Here is a 20,487-nt window from a genome sequence, read left to right as displayed (position 1 = left end):
CTCAATTTGACATCTTTCATAGGCGCTAGCTATGTGTGTGAATTTTGCTATAAAGGGTTCTCGAAGCTTAACCAACACCAGTGCGATTACGTCTGTAATGTCTGTTTTGACAGTGATTGCTACAAGCATCCTAAAAAAACCATCCATTGCCGCGATTGTTTGCGTTATTGTAAATCGGCTTACTGCTACGACGCTAACAAGAAACCGGTGCTCGAAAGAGATCAAGCTCCTTGTGACGTTATAAAATATTGCAAGGAATGCGGTAGACGTTACGAAAAGCGCAAGTCACCGCATGAGTGCGCCCCGATCCGTTGTTGGGCATGTCGTGAAGAACTTACAAGCCCAGGGATTCATGAATGTTTTATCAATCCTGAAAGACTCAAAAAACCACAGAAAAAATATGTTTTTTACGATTTTGAGACCCGTTATGAAAATGGCAGGCACGTGGCTAATTTTGTCTGCGCGATAACATTTCGCGGTACACAATTTGTAGCTGAAGGAACTGATTGTGTTGAAAAAATGATTACGCATTTCAGAAAACCCAAATACAAAGGCTACTGTTTTATAGCTCATAACGCGTCCAGATTTGACTCCTTTCTAATTCTCGAATATTACTGCAAAGCCGGTCTAAAAATGGACATCATCATGCAAGGTTGTAAATTAATATTAATGATCGATGATGTGTTCGAACACCGCTACATCGATAGCATATCATTCATCCCGATGGCTCTATCGAAGATGCCCGCGGCATTAAATCTCACCACGACGGAGAAAGGTTACTTTCCGCATCATTTCAATAGAAAAGAAAGTGAGAACTATATTGGACCAATCCCAGACAAAAAGTTCTATGGGTATGACAACCTATCTGAAAAAGATAGAGCAAAGTTCAATGCATGGTACACTACTGCTTCACGTTTGGTCTTTAACTTTAAGGAGGAGTTGTACCACTAGGGCAAAAACGATGTTATCTTGCTTCGCAAAGCGTGTATGAAATAACATGAATCCTTCATAGAGTGTACTCAAATCGATCCGTTCAGTTTCACGAATCTTGCAAGTTGTTGTATGGGGGTCTTCAAAACTCATTATCTCGTAGAGGACACTGTGGCTCTAACCACCAATAATGCGTACATTCAGCAAAATAAGACGTTCTTAAGCGTGTCGATCGAATGGTTGGAGTATGTAAAAAAAAAGTCTAGAAACGTTGACGTTCATCATGCTCTGAATCATGGTGAAATGCAAATCTGTAAATTTTTCTTAGACCGTTATTATGAACAGAGCGGAGTTAAGTATGCTCTAGAATTCAACGGTTGTTTCCACCATGGTCATCATTGCCGCTACAAGCCCCATGACCTAAACAGACTGTCGGCGGGTCCCGTACTGTGTTCTCAGAACTCGGTCTGACGAAAACCAGACATCATGTTGCGATCACACAGATGATGAGAGGGCTCTTTCCGGGTGCTGGGTCAGTATTGAGCTTTTAAAAGCGAACGAGAAAGGGTATGTAGTTGTCAAACTCTACGAAGTTTGGCATTTTCCTGTAAGGATGGATAAATTGTTTAGCGAATACGTTAAAATCTTTTTGCATTTGAAACAACAAGCATCTGGGTACCCTTCAAACGTAGTCACCGATGCTGAAAAAGAGACTTTCGTGAGTACTACGAGAAAGAAGGGATTCAACTTGACCCCTCAATGATTTGTCATAACCCCGCCCAGCGGGCCATAAACAAGCTATTGTTAAACAGTTTGTCCTCCTGCTTCTCAGGGGGTTCTTTGAGTGTCCTTTTAATGTCTTGATGAGCTTTGTTTTGTTGGTGTCGTTTGGGTCATGTGAAACACAGGAGAGGTGAAGAGGTGAGAATTATCAAGTTTTTTCATTTTCTATTGTCATAGTAGTTTTATTTGTTTCTTTCTCTACATTGCAGTGTTAATTTTTCTGTTTCCTACTTTTTGCTTGCAGAATCCTGCCACCTGATTCCAATCTGCGCAGCTAATTTCCTGAGACGTATAGACGTGAGGGGCTTGTGGCTTTATTGGATTTGTTATTTTGGACCCCCATATCCGGAAATGCTTTTGTTTAGCATTAAGTTGCAAAGTTAAGATGAAAACAAAATAAACCAATGCTCGCCTCATGGCGATCAGAAAGATGACTAGAAACTGTGTTTGTCTCATAATTATGGGCATGATTGATGGATCAAAGTGTGTGTTTGTACACGTTACTTAAAATGTCACAAAACTCTAGCTTATTCCCTATAAACTGGTACAGTGCCTATTGGTCAGTCATTTCACTTACAGTAAAAGAGCGATTTAACCTACTCCGTTACACATTGATAATTTCTGTTCTTCGTTTTGATAAATGTACTCTTAATATTGTATTTTAAGCTTTACTTGTATCTCTTGTTCTATATATATATATATATATATATATATATATCACCCCCCCCCCCCTTTTTTTATAACTTAGTTTTTATTGATTTTTTTAGGAACAAAACCAGTGGGAACAAAACAAGCAAATAAAAAAAAAATACACATATACATAAATATACATATGTATACATACTTGTATAGGCAAATACATCCATTCCACACATGTATATCCACACACACACATGCATAAAAATATGAAATTAACCTCATTAAAATAAATAAAGTATAAAATAACTTATAATAAAAGGTTGCCAAACATATTTTCACAATGATACATAACCTCTAGAAATATGTAAAATGTTCAGTTATAAATAATTATATTGTCGTTGAGGAGAAAGCCAGCCATTTACTCTCTTTTCAAAGGTTTCTAATTGAAATCGAAGTGCATGTCATTTTTTCCATTTCCTTAACTTCTGCTATAATTTTGAACCATTCGTCTTTAGTTGGTAGCTCTTCTTTATACCCTTTCCAGGTTATAGTTTTTTTTACTTGTTGCCAAAAATATCTTAAATAGATATTTATTTTCCTTTTTAAGATTAATAGGAGTATCTCCTAGATAAAGTACTTCAAATGATCTAGGAATATAAAGATTAAAAATATCATTGATGGTGGAGTGCACTATTTCCCAAAAACTATCAATTTTTGAGCACTGCCAGAATATATGCGCATTATATGCCTCTTTTACTCCGCAGTTCCTCCAACAAGAATGAGTAGTCCCTGATTGTAATGATTTTATTTTAGAGTGTAATAATAAAAAAAAATAAAAATTTTATTTAAGTTTTTCCAACAAAACTCACGCCACATTCTTGAGCTTGTTGAGGTATGTGGGACAGCACATATTTTAACCCATTTGTCTTGATTCAGAATAATGCCTACTTCATTTTCCCATTTTAATCTTATATAGTCTGTTGAGAGTCCTCTAGAATTACTTATTGCTCTATATAATTTAGAAATTGATTTAGTAATACTTTTCTTGTATGTCTGTACAAATATCTGAACAAGCTGGTTGTTCCAGTCCTCATCCTGTATTTCTTTTATATAATAGTCCCGCAACTGTAAATATCTAAATAGATCTTGATTTAGAAGACCAAACTTATCTTTTAAAGTTTGAAAGCATTCCATTCTGCCATCTTTTATAATTGTACAAAAATGAAGAGATTCCTAAATATACCCATTGTTTAAATTTATTATCCATAGTTCCAGGTTTGAAATCTGAGTCATGCACCACCCAATTAAAGATTTTAATTTGTTTTTTTCCAAATGAAGTTCCTTTACCACTGTGTTCCTGTACACTGTATAAGTTTTCAGAGCAAACTGTGTTAGTGGGTTAAGATACTGGATCTTCATCTGGAAATTAGTTTTTTTTACCTATTAATGCTTGAATTGGTATTTCCTAAATTTTGTTCTCTATTTTCTTCCATCTCGTCTCTACTTCAAGATCACACCAGCATACCAAGGGTCTTAATTGTGCAGCATAATAATAATCTTTGAAATTAGGGAGGGACATTCCTCCTTGTCTTTTGTATAATTGCAAAGTCTTACACCAAATTATTGGCTTTTCTCCTCTCCAAATAAATCCAGAAAACGGTTTATCCCAGTCCTGAAACTGTCTGACTGGGTCATGGGAAGTGACTGGAAAAGATACAAGAGTCTTGGGAGTATGTTCATTTTTATGCTTTCAATTCTAGAACTAAAGTCTAGATTTGGTAAAGAGGACTAGCGTTTAAGATCATCTTTAATTTTATCATTGATTATATCATAGTTTTTACTATTGTAAGGAAGAGTCTCACACGGGAGGATCCATTTGCAGTATATTTAATAAACACAGTTTAATCACAATCACACAATACGCAAACCCGCATTCAACATTGTTAGTATGGGTCTATGGGCTGGCGGCTGACTGTCAAGGAGTGTGATAGCAGGCATGGGTCAGAGGTAGGCGGCGTGGTTCAGAGGCGAGATAGCAGGCTGAGCTCAGGGCAAGAGGCGTGGATCAAAGTCGAGGGTACAAGCAAAGTTCGAGGCAAGCGGCAGGCAAGACAAGATCAAGATACAGTCCAGGTAATACACGGGAGATCAGGCAGGGAGATAACACTAAGTAATGTCAGACGGGGCAGAATAAGACTTCACACAGGACTACTTCTTTTGTTTTTATTTGACGGATCGCACCAGATCTTGTGCATTACCGCCACCTGCCTGTAACCTGATTTAGAGACTTTTCTCTGTTCTCTACTTATGTTTTTTCCACTGAAAACTTGAAACCCCATTTAAATGGCCACTCTTCAACCTTATATAATGCCTCTTGCATGTTCCTCATAATATAATCTATATTTCTTCCCCTAAACCAAAGCTCCATCATCCGCAAACAAAAACCTACTTTTCCCTCTATCTACTTTCTCAAAAACATCATTAATCATTATAATGAAAAGCAACAGGCTTATGACACTCAATTGAGGAGTACCATTCTCTGTCAATTGTTGTTTTGGTGTTACAAATTCTCCTACTTTGACCTTAATTGATCTCTTGCAAAAAATATTTAACCCAATTAAACATTCTCCCTTCTACTCCCATTTTTTTCCAGTTTTATAAACAGTCCATCATGCTTTCCATATCATAGGCCTTTTCAATATAAAAAAATACTGCTCCTACTGATTTTTTATTCATTAATGCTTTTCTTATATCTATCTCCAAAATTACCATTGGTTCCATAGTCCTTCTTCCCCCCCCTAAAGCCACTCTGATTTGGTGATAATTTATTACGCTTTTCCAAATGATACATTAATCTGTCAGTTATGATTGTTTCCATTACTTTACCTAAATGAGATGTAAGTGCTATTGGTCTGTAGCTGTTTGGATTACTATAATCCTTTCCTGATTTCGTAATAGGAATTATTAAAGCTTCTTTCCAACTCTTAGGCAAAATTCCTTCTCTCCATACCTTGTTGTAAAAATCTAACATAACTCAAAGCCTTGTCACTTAAATGTTTAATCATAGTGTTACTTCATCTAAACCAGGGGAAGATTCTTTTACTCTTTATATAACTCTTTTTAGTTCTGCCATTTCCAACGGAACATCCAAAACACTGCCTGTTTCTTCTTTCCATTGCTTTATTATAGGATACTTGATAACACCTCCTGCCTGATCCTTACTCTATCCTCACACACATTTCTAGAGGAGTTTACTTTGGTGAATGCTTTACTTAGCATCATAGCCTTTTCTCTGTCATTCACCACCATCACGTTTCCTTATTTGAGCACAGGAATTTCCACATCTTTTTAATTCCTTTAAATTTTAAATCATATTGCATATTTCCTCTACTAGAGTACTTATTCCCATTTAGTTATAAAATTCCCTCCAGTATTCTTTTGGTTTCCTTAATACTCTCCTAACTTCTGCTTGAACAGCTTTATATTCTATTAAACTTTAAAAGTTATGTGAATGTCATTTTTATAAATGCCTTCCCTTTTCTTTTTATGACTTCTCTGCATTTCTCATTCCACCAAGGTTCTATCTTCCTCTCCCTTCCCCCTTTACTCTTTGGAATATATTGTTTTGCTGCCACCATAATTATTGCTACTATTCTGTTGGTTATTTCTTCATTGTCAGATATCTCCATTTTATCCAGTGTTTTTAACCCTTCTTCACTAACTGACATAAATTAAATCCCAGTTTGCTATTTCATAAATCCATCTCCCACCAATCTTGGCACAGGACTGAATGTGTGAGCTGCTTATATGAGTGAGCGTGGTTCATCAGTGTGATGTGCTGCAGGTGTGTGTGGCAATTAGTGTTTTTGCATGACGTCATGGTTAGAAGTCCGGTGATGGTGACCTCTGCTGGATCCTTTATCTTATGAATTGAAACCTTTTGTTGTTGGTTTTTAAGTTTCAATGCCAGCCTTTTTGTTGCTTTTGGTCCCGTTTCATAAAAGGCTTGCCTTAGGAATTTTTATTTTTTCTTTATGTCCTCTCTATACATCTTATCTATTTTATTTTTTGTATTTTTGATCTGTTTCAAAATCTGGGTATCTTTACTAGTTGCATGTTGTTCTGTGAATTGCTTTAATTCATCTTCAAGATTCCTAAATTGAAGTTCTTTTATCTTCTTAAGGGTTGCTGTAATAGAAATGATCTTGCCTCGTAATACAGCTTTAGCTGCATCCCATAAGATTATAGGACTTACTTCCCCATTATCATTATTCTCTAAGTATAATTAAATTTCTGATTTAATTTGGGCCACTACTTCTGTTTTCCCTAGTATACTTGTATTTAGCCTCCATATTTTATCAGCTTTTCAGTCATTCAATTAACAGAACAACATGCTTTACTTTAGTAACGTTTTAATTCTTTTATTATTGAAAGTGTCCTTTTGTTGGTTAAGAACTATATTGAAATCACCTCCACATATTTACTGCCAGGGGGTGCATATATATTTACTAAAGTGATTAATTAGTTTTCCCTGAAGCAAAATATATCTGCCTTCTTTATCTGATATCTCTTTTAGCAATTCAAAATTAAGAGAATTATGTATTGATATTGAAACTCCCCTTTTATTATTTTTCCAAAAAGAACTATAAAAAAGTTTGTGTATATCCAAATTTTTTTTAAGTTTATCATGTTCAGATGGGGAAAGGTGTGTTTCTTGCAAGTATATGATTTTTTTTTTTTTTTAACGTTTCATTTTGGCTATAACCTTACTTCTATTGAGTGTTCAGTTCTGTTGCTTAATTGGATTATTTAACCCATTTACATTTAAAGATGCAATTTTAACATATCTCTGCATGGTAATTTCGGAAAGTTAAGTTGGCAACCTTTTGAACTAACAAAAATGATAATAAAACTAAACAAAGATCCAAGAACATTGGCTTTCAAAGTTGTGGGCCACGTTTGACCCGGCAAAACCCAGCTCCAGTCCTGGGGTGAGGGATTTATTCCTGCCTCTTGTAGGTGTCCCTCATTTAGATGAGAAAAATTCTTTTCTAACATACCAATCTAATCACTTGTCCCTGTTCTTTTTTTCTTTTTAACTCAGATTATTAACTTAAGTAAATGTTATTTTAAACAAAATGATTTCTATGGCCACTCGAGGATTCCAACCAACTAGGAATCATTGGATTTTTCAAATACAAAATGAAACATATTCAGTCCAGAATGACGTAGTTTTTACCTTTTAAATGACTCTATCGAGAAGAACACATATTCAAACAAATTGTAGAATGGTTAGAGTTCAAGTATTTCAGCCGAAGTCAGTTCGCACTCATAAAGTAGTTTGAAATAGCGTTATTTGTAAGTTGTGTATCGTAACAGTGCCTCCGCATACCTTTTTAACGTTAACAGTCAGCGGTGTTTCTCAACAGTTAATCTTCATTCAGTGTTTGTCTCTGAAAGCTCTTCAATCTTTCCCGAACACGATCAGGAGCGATCCGTCCAGCTCTTAGCCACTGGGTACGGCGTGTCAGTCTTTCTTACCATCGACACCGGGGGTCTTGGGATACCTGCTGTGTCATCATCAGATCCACCGTATATCCTCTTTTATACAAATCTTTCGTAGCTTCAGCCGCGCTTTCGTAAAGTTGTGGTCCTGTCTCCCAGTGTATTCGCATCTTGGCTGGGTAGGGCGTCTGAAATCGGATTTTGTTCTCCTTGAGGACTTTTTTCACTTCTTTATATTCCTTCAGTTTTGCATTAATCTCCATGGGGAAATCGTGCGCAAAGAAAATCGGCTTGCCATCGTGTTGCGGTTCTTTTGCCCAGGTAGCTTGCAAGATCTTATCTTTTGTACTGCAGGAAATTGACTATAATCGATCTTGAAGTATTATTATTTTGAGGTCTAGGACCGAGAGATCTGTGCGCTCTCTGTACCTGCAGGTCTAAGAGTCCACTAGGAGTCCAGTGAGAGCTCAGTTTTTAGCAAAGACGTGATGAAATTAATCATGGACGTCCCTTCTGCTCCTTCTTTAATACCGCATATTCGGATATTATTTCGTCGTGATCGGCCTTCGAGATCTGTGACCTTATTCTGCATCATTTTTTGCTATTTCAAGGTGTGCAGTAAGGCCTCCTTTAGTTCAAGGTTTGCCGACTCAAGTTCAGCTATTCGCTCCTCTGCTTCATTCAGTCTTGTGCCATGTGACTGAATATCTTCGGTGATGCCTTCTAGCTTCTGGTTTATGTCGCTTTTCAGCTTGTTCACTTCTGTTTTCATATCCTTTTTGAACTCTTCGTTGAATTGGCTGAATTCTTTTCTTAAATCTGTCTTCAGTTCGGAGATATCTCTGCTGAGTGCTCTCAATGCTCGCAAAGTTTTGGCGCAATGTTCTTTCTCAGGTAGGCCTAACTTGTCGTTATCATTCCTCGTCTTCTTTTCCTCCTCGCTTAATTTTGGCTTTGAATTCCCCTTTTTAGGTTTTGCCCTATTCATTTTAAAGTCGTCTAGCTCAAAGCTCACTTGAATTGGTAAAAGTATAAGGGCTTTTTGAACACATTGAGCAGGAGAGTACGTTCTATGCTGCCATCTTACCGCTCACCCAACTGTGGCATTTATGTATGTATTTGCAGCTATTTTCAGAAAAGGTGACATTAAATTTTGCAACAATATCCTTCAAAACGCTAAGAGGGTGCGAGTAAAAAAAAATTCCAAGGAAGCACCAGGCTCTATCAAATGCCAGAGCACACGAACGACGAGGATGGGATTCGAACCCACGCGTGCAGAGCACAATGGATTAGCAGCCCATCGCCTTAACCACTCGGCCACCTCATCACATATTTTCCTTACTTGTCTGGTGGAGGCTGGACTGTGACACATATTTGTATATGTATGTTTCTGCAACTATTTTTCGGTAAGATGACTTTCAGTTTTGCCATATGAATGACAGAGCATATGAACGACAAGAATGGGATTCGATGGACTCGGCCACCTCGTCATGTATGTATTCACTTTCCTGATGGGGGCTGGAATATGGCATTTCTGTATGTATTTGCAGCTATTTTCAGTAAAGATGACATAAAATTTTGCAACAACATCCTTCAAAACGATAAGAGAGTGCGAGTAAAACACCTTCCACGGAAGCACGAGTCACCAAAATTTAAATGAAATGTTACATTTTATATTGTTGAAAAAGATATCAATATTAAAAAATGTCTATATTAAATGTGAAATATATTTATTTGTTTACATATAGTCGGTGAAACACTATTCAGTTTTTATTAAACTCATCTGGTCATTGTCTGTTTCTTTTAAAGTCTTTCAATTTAATATTAAGCCTTGAAGGGCAAAAACTTAATTTAATTCACAGGCCATATAATTCAATAAATACAATTCAGTAATTCATATAAAGCATAAAATTTCATAAATATTAACATATTAATTAGATAAAAACCAACATCTGCACTGGAAAAAAAATATTTAGCCCAGCTTTGTAAGCTCAATTTAATCAAGAAAAATATTCATCCTAAAACATGAAATAAATGTTATAGAAACCAAAATTTAACTTTCTCAAGTATCAAAATATTGTTACAACACCAACTTATACATTTTTTGATTGTATTTCTTGAAAAGTAAAGCTTCAATGAATGATCTGGCAGATAGAACCTCATAATTCCAAGCGGAAAATGACTTCTAATGTTTTTTACTTCAATTCGCAAGTGCAAAGTAACTGACATGACAGAGACCTTAAGGGTTCTCTAAATGCAAATGATCAATGTATGAAAGAGAAATGCTACACACATATTGTTTGATAAATGGAATGCAAAAACTTTTAAGCTCAATATCTCAAAATCATTCAGAACGCAGTTAGAACCTTGTAATTCTAAAATGACAATTTGCCAAACCTATTTTACACAATCTAATTTCACTTAATAAACAGTTTTGCTTAAAATGTAATAAAAATTCTCTAAAACTGGACTTTTCCACCAAGCTCTTAAATTTTGCCATATTTCCTTCTTTTAGATATTGGGATATAATCTTTTCCAGTACTCTTCTGCTTTGGGTGTAACAAACACGTCTTTAGATAAGCAAGAATAAAACATTTTTAGTATACCATCTTTGAAAGCATATTGATTTTCTTTAAAGTTTATCACCCTTCCTTCATCGCTGTGCATTTCCAATTTATTCTCTATCTTTGACAAGAGTTATTGAAAATCAATTTACTAACTTGAAAAAAAATAGACCGAAAGAATGGAAAGAAATTATAGAAAACAACAGAAAGACCTTCTGCAGTTGCTATTGATCTATTTAATGTCTCCTACATGACATGGAGTCCAAACTATTGTGTTGTACTGATGTCTACACCTACAACAACCAAAAACCCAACCTCACAGTAACCTGTTGTGTTTTAGTAACATCTACACCAACCACAAGCCTAAACCCCACGTCACGGTAAACTTTTGTGTACCCTAAAGGTCTGCACCGACCACAACCCTAAACCTTGCCTACTTAAAAAGCTTAGCCATGGAGCCTGGATGGCTGAGTCGGTAGAGCATCAGACTTTTAATCTGAGGGTCCAGGGTTCAAGTCCCAGTTTGGGCATATAAGACCCTTTTTGTGGACCCACAGCTTTTGCGGTTGAGCTATTGCTTGCCGAAAGTTTCATCTGGATGCACCATACCACACGTGTGCTAGCCATGAGGACATGGCAGTACAGGTAGTTGTGGCCGAGTGGTTAAGGCGATGGACTCGAAATCAATTGGGGTCTCCCCGCGCAGGTTCGAGTCCTGCTGGCAGTGCGCAGTATTTTAATTTGCGACCTACCTTGATTGTTAACAACTCCATTGTTTCTTGTGAAAAGGGATGTGATGGTAGGCAAAAGCCACAAAAATAAATCGGCAGCCATGGTACATAACTGCCCTGGAGGCCCTCCATTTTCAAAGACATTTGACAGAGAGTGAAGGTCCAGTGGTTGTCCCATAGCTTGCTGTGATCGTATAATGGTTAGTACTCTGCGTTGTGGCCACAACAACTCTAGTTTGAATCTGGGTCACAGCAGATTTTTCAAGGTGATATTGGCGTTGGACTCTGTGTTGCCATCCGAAATCTCCAGCCTCATTTTAGTGCAGGCTGTGCTAATGGCAGGTCCTGAATGTTTATGTTTACTAAAGTGTGGAAGACCAGGGATTCAATATGAGCAACGGGACCTTTGATGTCAGCATGCTGTGTAGATAAGCATTGATCAAGTCACGCTTCTAAGGCATGGAAGGAATCTTTTCAATTGTTAAGTCTCCATTCATTGCCACAACAACAGTAACCCCTTCTGCAGTTGCTATTGATCCATTTAATGTCTCCTACATGACATGGAGAAAAACTATTTTGTTTTACTGATGTCTACACCTACAACAACCATTAACCCGACCTCACAGTATCCTGTTGTGTTTTAGCAACATCTACAACAACCACAAGCCTAAACCCCACGTCACGGTAAATTTTTGTGTGCCGTAAAGGTCTGCGCCGACCACAACTCTAAACCTTGGCAGTACATGTAGTCGTAGCTGAGTTGTTTAGGCGATGGAAACCTGTTGGAGACTCCCCGCTTAAAGCAAGAAGCTTCTTCTCAACCATTTACCCCAGTATGCAGAAATTGTATAGGCTTGTTGTCTCAAGTTAAATGTCAGTACTTCCATGTCATACACCTCTTTAACAATATCATACCATTCGCCTACAGATGGAGGATCTTCCTTTAGCATTTTTTTTTGTAATGTTCTTTTTGCTAGTTGTTAGTAGTGTGTTAAGAAGATACACATCATTTTATGGTATTTCTGCAGAGTAAATTCCCAGGTACATAGTTTTAAAATTACATACCAGATTCAATCTCATTATTGCATTTATCTCTTTATTTAAATCTTGTGTATAATATTACAGTACCTAAATATGTGGAAATGATCTGCCAATACAATTTCCACATTTTCTCCAGCATTCACCATTTTTTGATCTCTACTTTGAAAGTATTTTATTTTAGGTGATATAAAGAACCTGATAACATTTCTCCAAATAAATCCCCTCCATTAATCGGAATTAATTGTGATCATTTGTGTTTCCCAAAGAGTCAATCATTCCTCATTTGTTAGTATTAATTTGGCTACCCTTTCCCATTTATGTTTTGTATACATTATTGAGTGTTTCTTTGTTAATGTCAGACAGGAATAAAGTCTTGATACTAGTTTTTTTATTAACCTTCTTTTTGTAAGCATCTATAAATACCTGCACTATTCTTGTTTTTATGACTTCAGAATCTCTTATGCTTTTATTGAAGTAGTGTCTAACTTGAAGGTAACGGAAAAAGTCTTGTTTATCTAAGTTATATATATTGGAAAGTTGTTGAAAACTTTCTAATTCATTATCAGTAGTGTTGAGACAGAAGGATGTTATGGCCTACAAACTCCATTGTTTAAATCTTAGATCTAGTTTTGCTGGTTTAAATTGAGTATCATGTTCAACCCCTCTTAATATCTTAGCTTGTTTTTCACATTTAGGTTTCTTTAATTCTTTGTACCAAATTTCTAAAGAGCTCTTTGTCAGGGAATTCAGTTTATGCAATTCTGTATGTTAGAAGTTTCTATCTCCTAATAATTATTGGAGAGGTAAGTGGATTAGTAATTGTTCAAATTCTTTCCACTTTGCACAGTATTTGTCATTGCACCAACAAACTATGTGTCTAAGCTGTGCTGCCTTACAATAAACATCTAATGATGTTTTCCGTTCCAAATGAAGCGAGACACTAGTATTTCCATTCATCAAGTTGGCTTTTTGGTTTCTCCACTGGTAAAGCTTTAAAGAGAAAAAGTGGGCATGGTAATATATTCATCTTTATTATCTCTATTCGATTATATAGATCTAAAGATAGAAAGGGCCATCTGTTCAAATCCTTTATTATAGTTTCTGTAATGGGAAAGTCATTTATTTTTATAGATATCTGATAGGTCTGCAGAGATTTGAACTCCCAAGATATCTGATAGAAGGTATGTTCCATTTATATGCATAATCCTTGTGTATTTTATCATCTGGGTTATAGTTGCATTAAAGAGTTTGTGTTTTAAGTAAATTTAATCTATATCCTGAATGTAATCCAAATTTGTCAAGAGAATGCATCACCTTAGGTGAACTAAATTCTGGGTATGTAAGAAACAGAAACACATCATCAGCATATAAACAAATTTTATGTTCTACATCTTTAATTTTCACTCCCCTTATTTCTGCACAATCTCTGATTAGTTGTGCTAATGGTATAACAAATAATGCAAATAAGGAAGGACTTAATGGGCACTCTTGTCGACATCCTCTAATATAATATGTTCTGAAAATATCCACAGTTATTTAAATTCTAGCTGTAGGAGTTTAATATAAAGATTTAAAAAATGTATACTGTCATTCTCAAATCCAAATTGTTGCAGAACTAAATATAAAAAATCCCAACTCATCGAATCGAAAGCTTTTTCTGCGTCTAGGCTACTTAGAAGAGTGCTAATCTTGTTTTGAGCTATATAATCTATTACGTGAAGGGCTCGCCATATATTATCATATGTTTGTCTTTGTTTTATAAAACCTGATTGATAAGTATCTATTAGGTCTGAAAGAATGTCCTATAATCGTTTAGCTAATATAGATGTCTCGTATGTGCGCCTATAGGCATTCTGGTCTAAAAAAGCAGGCGTGTTTTGGCGCGTTGCTATTTTGAGAAACTGTAAATAGTCTGTTCTTTAGATCAGAACAAAGTTGGTCTATTGTTTGGCGCAAAGTGTGCCTGGCTTACACACTACACACAAGATGCAGAGCAATACGCAAATATCATTACATATGAAAAAGATATTAAGGATATATATATATATATATATATATATATATATATATATATATATATATATATATATTTTTTTTTTTTATTTATTTATATAGGATATAAATATAAATGATTAAATTATTACAAAACATATTAATTTCTAGCCTACATGAATTTTAAAAACCACTGCCTTCAGCCTTTCTTCATCTCGAGAGGCTTTTTCAGTTCATTTAATTTGCTTTTGTATAATGGTATTATTATTAGCAGTATTATTTATTATATCCATATTTATATTTGTTTGATTAAAAACAAGCTTAGATTTGTCCACCTGTCAGGTTTTAGGTCGTATGGGGCACAGCAGGTGTATTTGGAAATAACTCAGTTTTTTGAACATACTTGATTATCAATGTTAATTTATTCGTTTGCTGGAAATTAGAACTGAATTTAGAAATAGTTTTAAAACAAATTTTTGCGCTTAACAAACAAAATTAATTATTTATAGGCTAATTGATGTCTGAGCGTAAAGGTTTCCCTATCCTCGAGAGCAAAAGCGAAAGTGAACTTACTTTACCTCATGTAAATAGCAAATGCAAATGGGCTCATGACGCGACGCAACTGGCTCTTAAAGGTAATGGGAGATGAGTGGCTGATTGGTTTATTCTCAAAACACACCTATAACTCATTAACAAAATAAACTCAACCCTTTTAGACCATGCGCCATGGCGCAAAATGGATTTTCCCATCCTTAAATTAGCAAGTATGGATTCTGACACGCCCTCAAATATTTTTTTGAGTTCCACTTTAACTTCTTTGATATTATTAAAAATATCTGGATATTTACCATATTTAGTCTCTAAATCTTCAAGTTGTATATTTAGATTATTTATGTAATTCCATTTTTTTTCTTGATCCCCACATTATAAGTTTACCTCGCATAACAGCTTTAGCTGCGTCCCATCGATACTAGGTGACACCTCTGCATTATTATTATGTTTTAAATATTGTAATAGTTCTTTTTTAACATATTCTACACACGTTAAATCATTCAAATGATTAAGTTTAAATCGCCGAAATGTCTTACTCAACCTGTCTCTTTCTCTCGTGTTTTCCACGAAAATTCTGCTCTTGAATTTTCTAATTCTTACACCAACTTTCTTTCAAATGCTAATTCTTCTTTGCCATCTTGTTCAGACACTGAACAACTTGCTGAAACCTTTAATTCTGCTTGTGATTTTGCTTTAAATGAAGTTGCTCCTCTTAAATCAAAGAGGTCTAGGGTTAGTTCAATTCCTCAGCCCTGGTTAAATTCATCTACCCGTACTCTCAGGCAAGAGTGCAGAAGGGCTGAGCGCAGGTGGAAAAAGGATGGGCTTCAGGTTTCCTACCAGATTTTAAAAGACTGCCTAAATTCATATCAAAACTCGGTCAGTGAGGCTAACTCTAAATATTTTTCAAATTTGATTGCTAAAAGTGCAAGTAAGCCAAAAGTCCTTTTAAAAACTATTAATTCAGTTCTTAATCCAACTATGTGCTCTGTTCCTGTTGTCAATCTGGAGACGTGCATAAAGTTCTCTGACTTTTTTGCTCAGAAAATACAAGATATTAAATCACACCTCTTTCCCACCGACATAGATCATTCTGATTCGGTCCCTCCATCAAACAGTTTCACAAATTTTCAGCCTGTATCTTCTTCTCAGCTACTTAATACAATTTCTCAGATGAAACTCACCTTTTGTCCTTCAGATGTGCTGCCTTGCCGTCTTTTTAAAGAGGTTTTAGATACAATCTGCCCCTCCCTCTTAGCCTTAATAAACAGCTCCTTAATAAACGGGGTTTTTCCAGATGTCTTCAAACATGCTGTTGTACAACCTCTATTAAAGAGGCCTAATCTTGATCCCGCTGTGCCTGACCACTACAGGCCCATATCTAAGCTCTCATTTATCTCAAAGGTCTTAGAGAAAATTGTGCTTTCACAATTGACCTCATATCTGGACATTTTTAATATTCTAGACCCCTTCCAATCTGGTTTTAGAGCAAAACACAGCACTGAGTCTGCACTACTAAAGGTCACAAATGACATTTTACTCTCCATGGATTCTGGATCTTCTGCGATTTTAATACTTTTAGACCTAAGCGCTGCTTTTGATACCGTAGATAACAACATATTATTGAGACGACTTGAGTGTGTTGTTGGGGTTCAGGGCCTTGCCTTGCAGTGGTTCTCCTCATATCTAAAGGGGAGATCTTTTTCTGTAAATATTGGATCCTTTACTTCACCACCTAAACCTATTCATTGTGGTGTTCCACAAGGATCTATTCTTGGCCCTCTTTTATTTTCTCTTTATATGCTTCCTTTAAGCTCAATACTCCTCAAACATAAAATAAGCTATCATTGCTATGCTGATGATCTCCAACTATACTTTCCAATCAAACTAGGAAAAGATTTATCATTAGAAAATCTTTTCCTATGCCTTACCGACATTAAGACCTGGATGACAAATAACTCTCTGCAACTAAATGAGAATAAAACAGAAGTGTTAATTTTAGGTCCTGCTGCTACCAACAATTCAATTAAAACTCAGCTAGGAGCCCTAAACGACAATCTGCACAATCACGCCAAGAATCTCGGAGTTATCTTTGATCCACTCTTGCAGTTTGACAAACATGTAAATGCAGTTGTGAAGAGCAGTTTCTTCCAGCTTAGATTGGTGGCAAAAGTTAAACGCTTTCTTTCTAAAAAAGATTTCGAAATCGTAACCCATGCTTTAATCTCCTCTCGTCTAGACTACTGCAATTCTTTGTATATTGGCCTACCTCAGTCAACACTCTCTCGGCTACAGTTGGTCCAAAATGCAGCCGCCAGATTAATAACAGGAACTAAGAAAAGAGATCATATCTCCCCTGTCCTTGCCTCATTGCACTGGCTACCTATAAAATACAGGGTTGATTTTAAAATTCTTCCTTTCACTTATAAAGCTTTGCACAATTCTGCCCCGGCCTATGTCAGCGAGCTTATTAGGCCATATACAGCTCGCAGATTCTTAAGATCACATGATCAGTTTTTTTTGTCTGTCCCTCGGTCTCGCTGCAAGTCAAAGGGTGATCGAGCTTTCAGTGTTGCGGCCCCAAGGCTCTGGAATAGTCTCCCTCTGAATATCAGAATCTCTCCTTCTTTGGATGCTTTTAAATCTACCTTAAAGACACATTTTTACTCTCTTGCCTTTGACTGATGCATGCATGTTATTTTTGTATTATTTATATTTTAGTATTACTTTTAAATATATTTTATTGTATTTTTAATACCAGTTATTTTTAGTTTTATTGTCTAGTTTATTTTATTGTAAAGCACTTTGGATCAACTACGGTTGTGTCAAATTGTGCTCTATAAATAAAGTTTGCCTTGCCTTGCCTTACTTGGAATATTGTCCAGGTAAACTGTTAAATATACTCCTGCATGGTCTGAGATGTCCCTTGTTCCAATTTTACAGTCTTTTATTTTATGTTGATCTGACCCAAACATCAAAAAAACAATTCTAGAATGAGACATGTGGGCAGAAGAGAAGAAAGTATATTCTTTTTTAAGAGGGTATATGTCTCTTCATACATCTATCGAGCCTAATTATTTCATCAAATATCTTATTTGTCTTGTTTCTTGACTAATTTGCTTATTAAAAGATGAGTCCAATTTAGGCTGAAGTTGTACATTCCAGTCTCCCCCACAGATCAACGTACCTGATGCCTCCTTGGCTATAACACTAAATATTTTTTTGAGAATTGCTTTGTCTTTTTCAGGTGGTCTATATATACTAACTAATATAACTTTGTATTGGTCGATAGTTTCTTTAATTAGGTTATATCGCCTTTCTTTTTCAGTAATCTTAGAAATTAATTGGAAGTTGATTTTATTTGAGATCAATGTCATTACTCCTCGTTTACAACCATTATTATATGAGGAAAAAAAAAAAAAACTAAATCCCATTGTTTCTGATTTCCTATGTTCTGTATCAGAAAGATGTGTCTCTTGCCAGAAGATCTGTTGGTTTTCTCTTTTCATTTTAGCCACAGGTTTGCTTCTTTTAATCGGATTTAGTAACCCATTAATATTCAAAGTAATTATGTTTCTGTTTTTGCATAATCAGATGGTATTGTGAAGATCACTGTGATCGGAACATGAAAAACACAAACATGAATATCTTGAACCACATAAAAAAACATTACGAAAAAGATCTCCAAACCTTGAAGTCTTAAATAACTTCTTAATGTGAGGGGAAAGCCTTCCTTCTCTAAAAAGCCCTTCCTTGCTGTGCCTATTGTTATTTAAATATGGTTTAGGTTATCATATATGATGTAAACAGGAGGATTAATACCAGTGTGTATAGGAGCTCTCTTTCTCAGCTTCTTAAGCTGCCCCGAATGAGTGAAACTCTAGGATTGGGTATCGTTTGGTTTTTCGATACCGGTGCTAAATTGATACTTTTAAAACGATACCGGTGCCAAAACGGTGCCTGAATCGACACTTTTTAGCCACAAAATGATGGTGGACGACTCTTCAAAAATATTTTATTTGACAAATGATTTTTTCAAAATAATTTTAATAGAACAATATAATTAAAGTTTAAAGTAAACATAAATCAATATTGTATTACATTAATACATTTCCTTTGATCATTTGTTGGTTAGCATTTTAGCAAATTACATTAGTTTATTGCTAACCTGTGGGGGGCGGGCAGGGGCCACATACTTTTAGGAGCACATTTTAACATATATATCACAAAATACTTAAAACATTATTGGAAGTCACTTGTTTTCATGCATTACTCTGCAGTCTTCATAAACAAGATAATTAAATAACTTAAACTCAAAATAATCTTCCTTGTTCATTTATTTGACAAGTAACGTTATACTGGTGTAGGAGAACACATTTCTAACATTCAAGTACATCAAGGCACATTGCTGCACCTGTAAACTTTAACAGGCCTACAGTTGAAGTCATTATATTTAGCTCTCCCATTCATTTAAAATAATGTTTCTGAAAACTTTTACAGTGTTTCCTAAAACATAAATATTCTGGAGTCATAATAAGTCCTATTTCTTATTGTTTATTTCATGAATAAAAGCCGTTTTTAATAAAAATAAATAAATAAAAATAAGGTCAGTATTATTAGCCTCCTTAAGAAATATTTACTATATATTTTTGATTTACACAACAAATCAGTTACAAAATAATTCGACTAATTATTTTAACTTTCGTAGTGAACTGATAAGTCTAAATTACACTTTAATCTAAATAAAAGACTATAAAATACTTAAAGGGACTTTGTCTGAATACTGTCTTGCAAAATTACTAGTAAAATGTTCTGCACTGACTGTCAGCATAAAAAAGTAGCGTTAGATATTAGAAACGAGTAAGTTAAACTATTGTGTTTAAAATTGTGTTGTAAATAAATCATGTGTTCAAGACAGAAATAAAAAATGAATGAAGTCAAAACTAAACGAGTTGAATATTAAATGTTTAGTGATGCTGTGACAACACCTATATGTGCCTTTTTTTCATGCAACCCTCACGTCCATGCCGTAGCACAGAAATTAGGCACCGAAATTCATACGCTGATTTAATACCGGTGCATACCGATTACCATGGTACCGGTGCTATAATGGCACCGGGTTTCGGTAACAAACCCTAGAACACACTGATCATGTCTACAGTTTATCTCCAGCGTGAATCCTCTGATGTGTTTTCAGGGTTCCTGAGTGAGTAAACCTCTTACTGCAGGGTGAACACTTGTACGGTTTATCTCCAGTGTGAATCCTCCCATGTGTTTTCAGGGTTCCTAATTGAGTAAACCTCTTACTGCAGTGTGAACACTTGTACATTTTTTCTCCAGTGTGAATCCTCTGGTGCCGTTTTAATTCTGCAGCTGTAATAAAAGTCTTCTCACACTCCAAGCACATATACTCTCTCACACCAGTGTGGATCTTCATGTGTTGTTTAAGGTGTGATGATGTGCTGAAACTCTTCCCACGTTGAGTGCATGTGAATGGTTTCTCTCCAGTGTGGATCATGATGTGTTGATTAAGATTTGATAAGTGGATGAAACTCTTCCCACACTGAGTGCAAGTGAATGGTTTTTCTCCAGTGTGGATCCTCATGTGTTTTTTTATCGTATGATGAATCGCTGAAACTCTTCCCACATTGAGTGCAAGTAAATGGTTTTTCTCCGGTGTGGACCTTCATGTGTCTATAAAGCGACGAACGTATGCTGAAACTCTTCCCACACTGAGTGGATGTGAATGG

General features: G+C 35.7%; 2 non-coding genes across 2 annotated transcripts; one reads left to right on the top strand and one right to left on the bottom strand.

Annotated features, from left to right (window-relative positions):
* Positions 1 to 9,102: 9,102 nt before the first annotated feature.
* trnas-gcu (transfer RNA serine (anticodon GCU)) lies at positions 9,103 to 9,184 on the bottom strand. The gene has a single exon. It is a non-coding gene; the product is annotated as a tRNA-Ser (tRNA).
* Positions 9,185 to 11,069: 1,885 nt separating this feature from the next.
* trnas-cga (transfer RNA serine (anticodon CGA)) lies at positions 11,070 to 11,148 on the top strand. The gene has a single exon. It is a non-coding gene; the product is annotated as a tRNA-Ser (tRNA).
* The last annotated feature ends 9,339 nt before the right edge of the window (positions 11,149 to 20,487 follow it).

The sequence above is a fragment of the Danio rerio genome, chromosome 4, assembly GCF_052040795.2.
Source record: "Danio rerio strain M-AB ecotype USA chromosome 4, GRCz13ab, whole genome shotgun sequence".
Lineage (NCBI taxonomy): Eukaryota > Metazoa > Chordata > Actinopteri > Cypriniformes > Danionidae > Danio > Danio rerio.
This window is presented reverse-complemented; position numbering and strand designations above follow the sequence as displayed.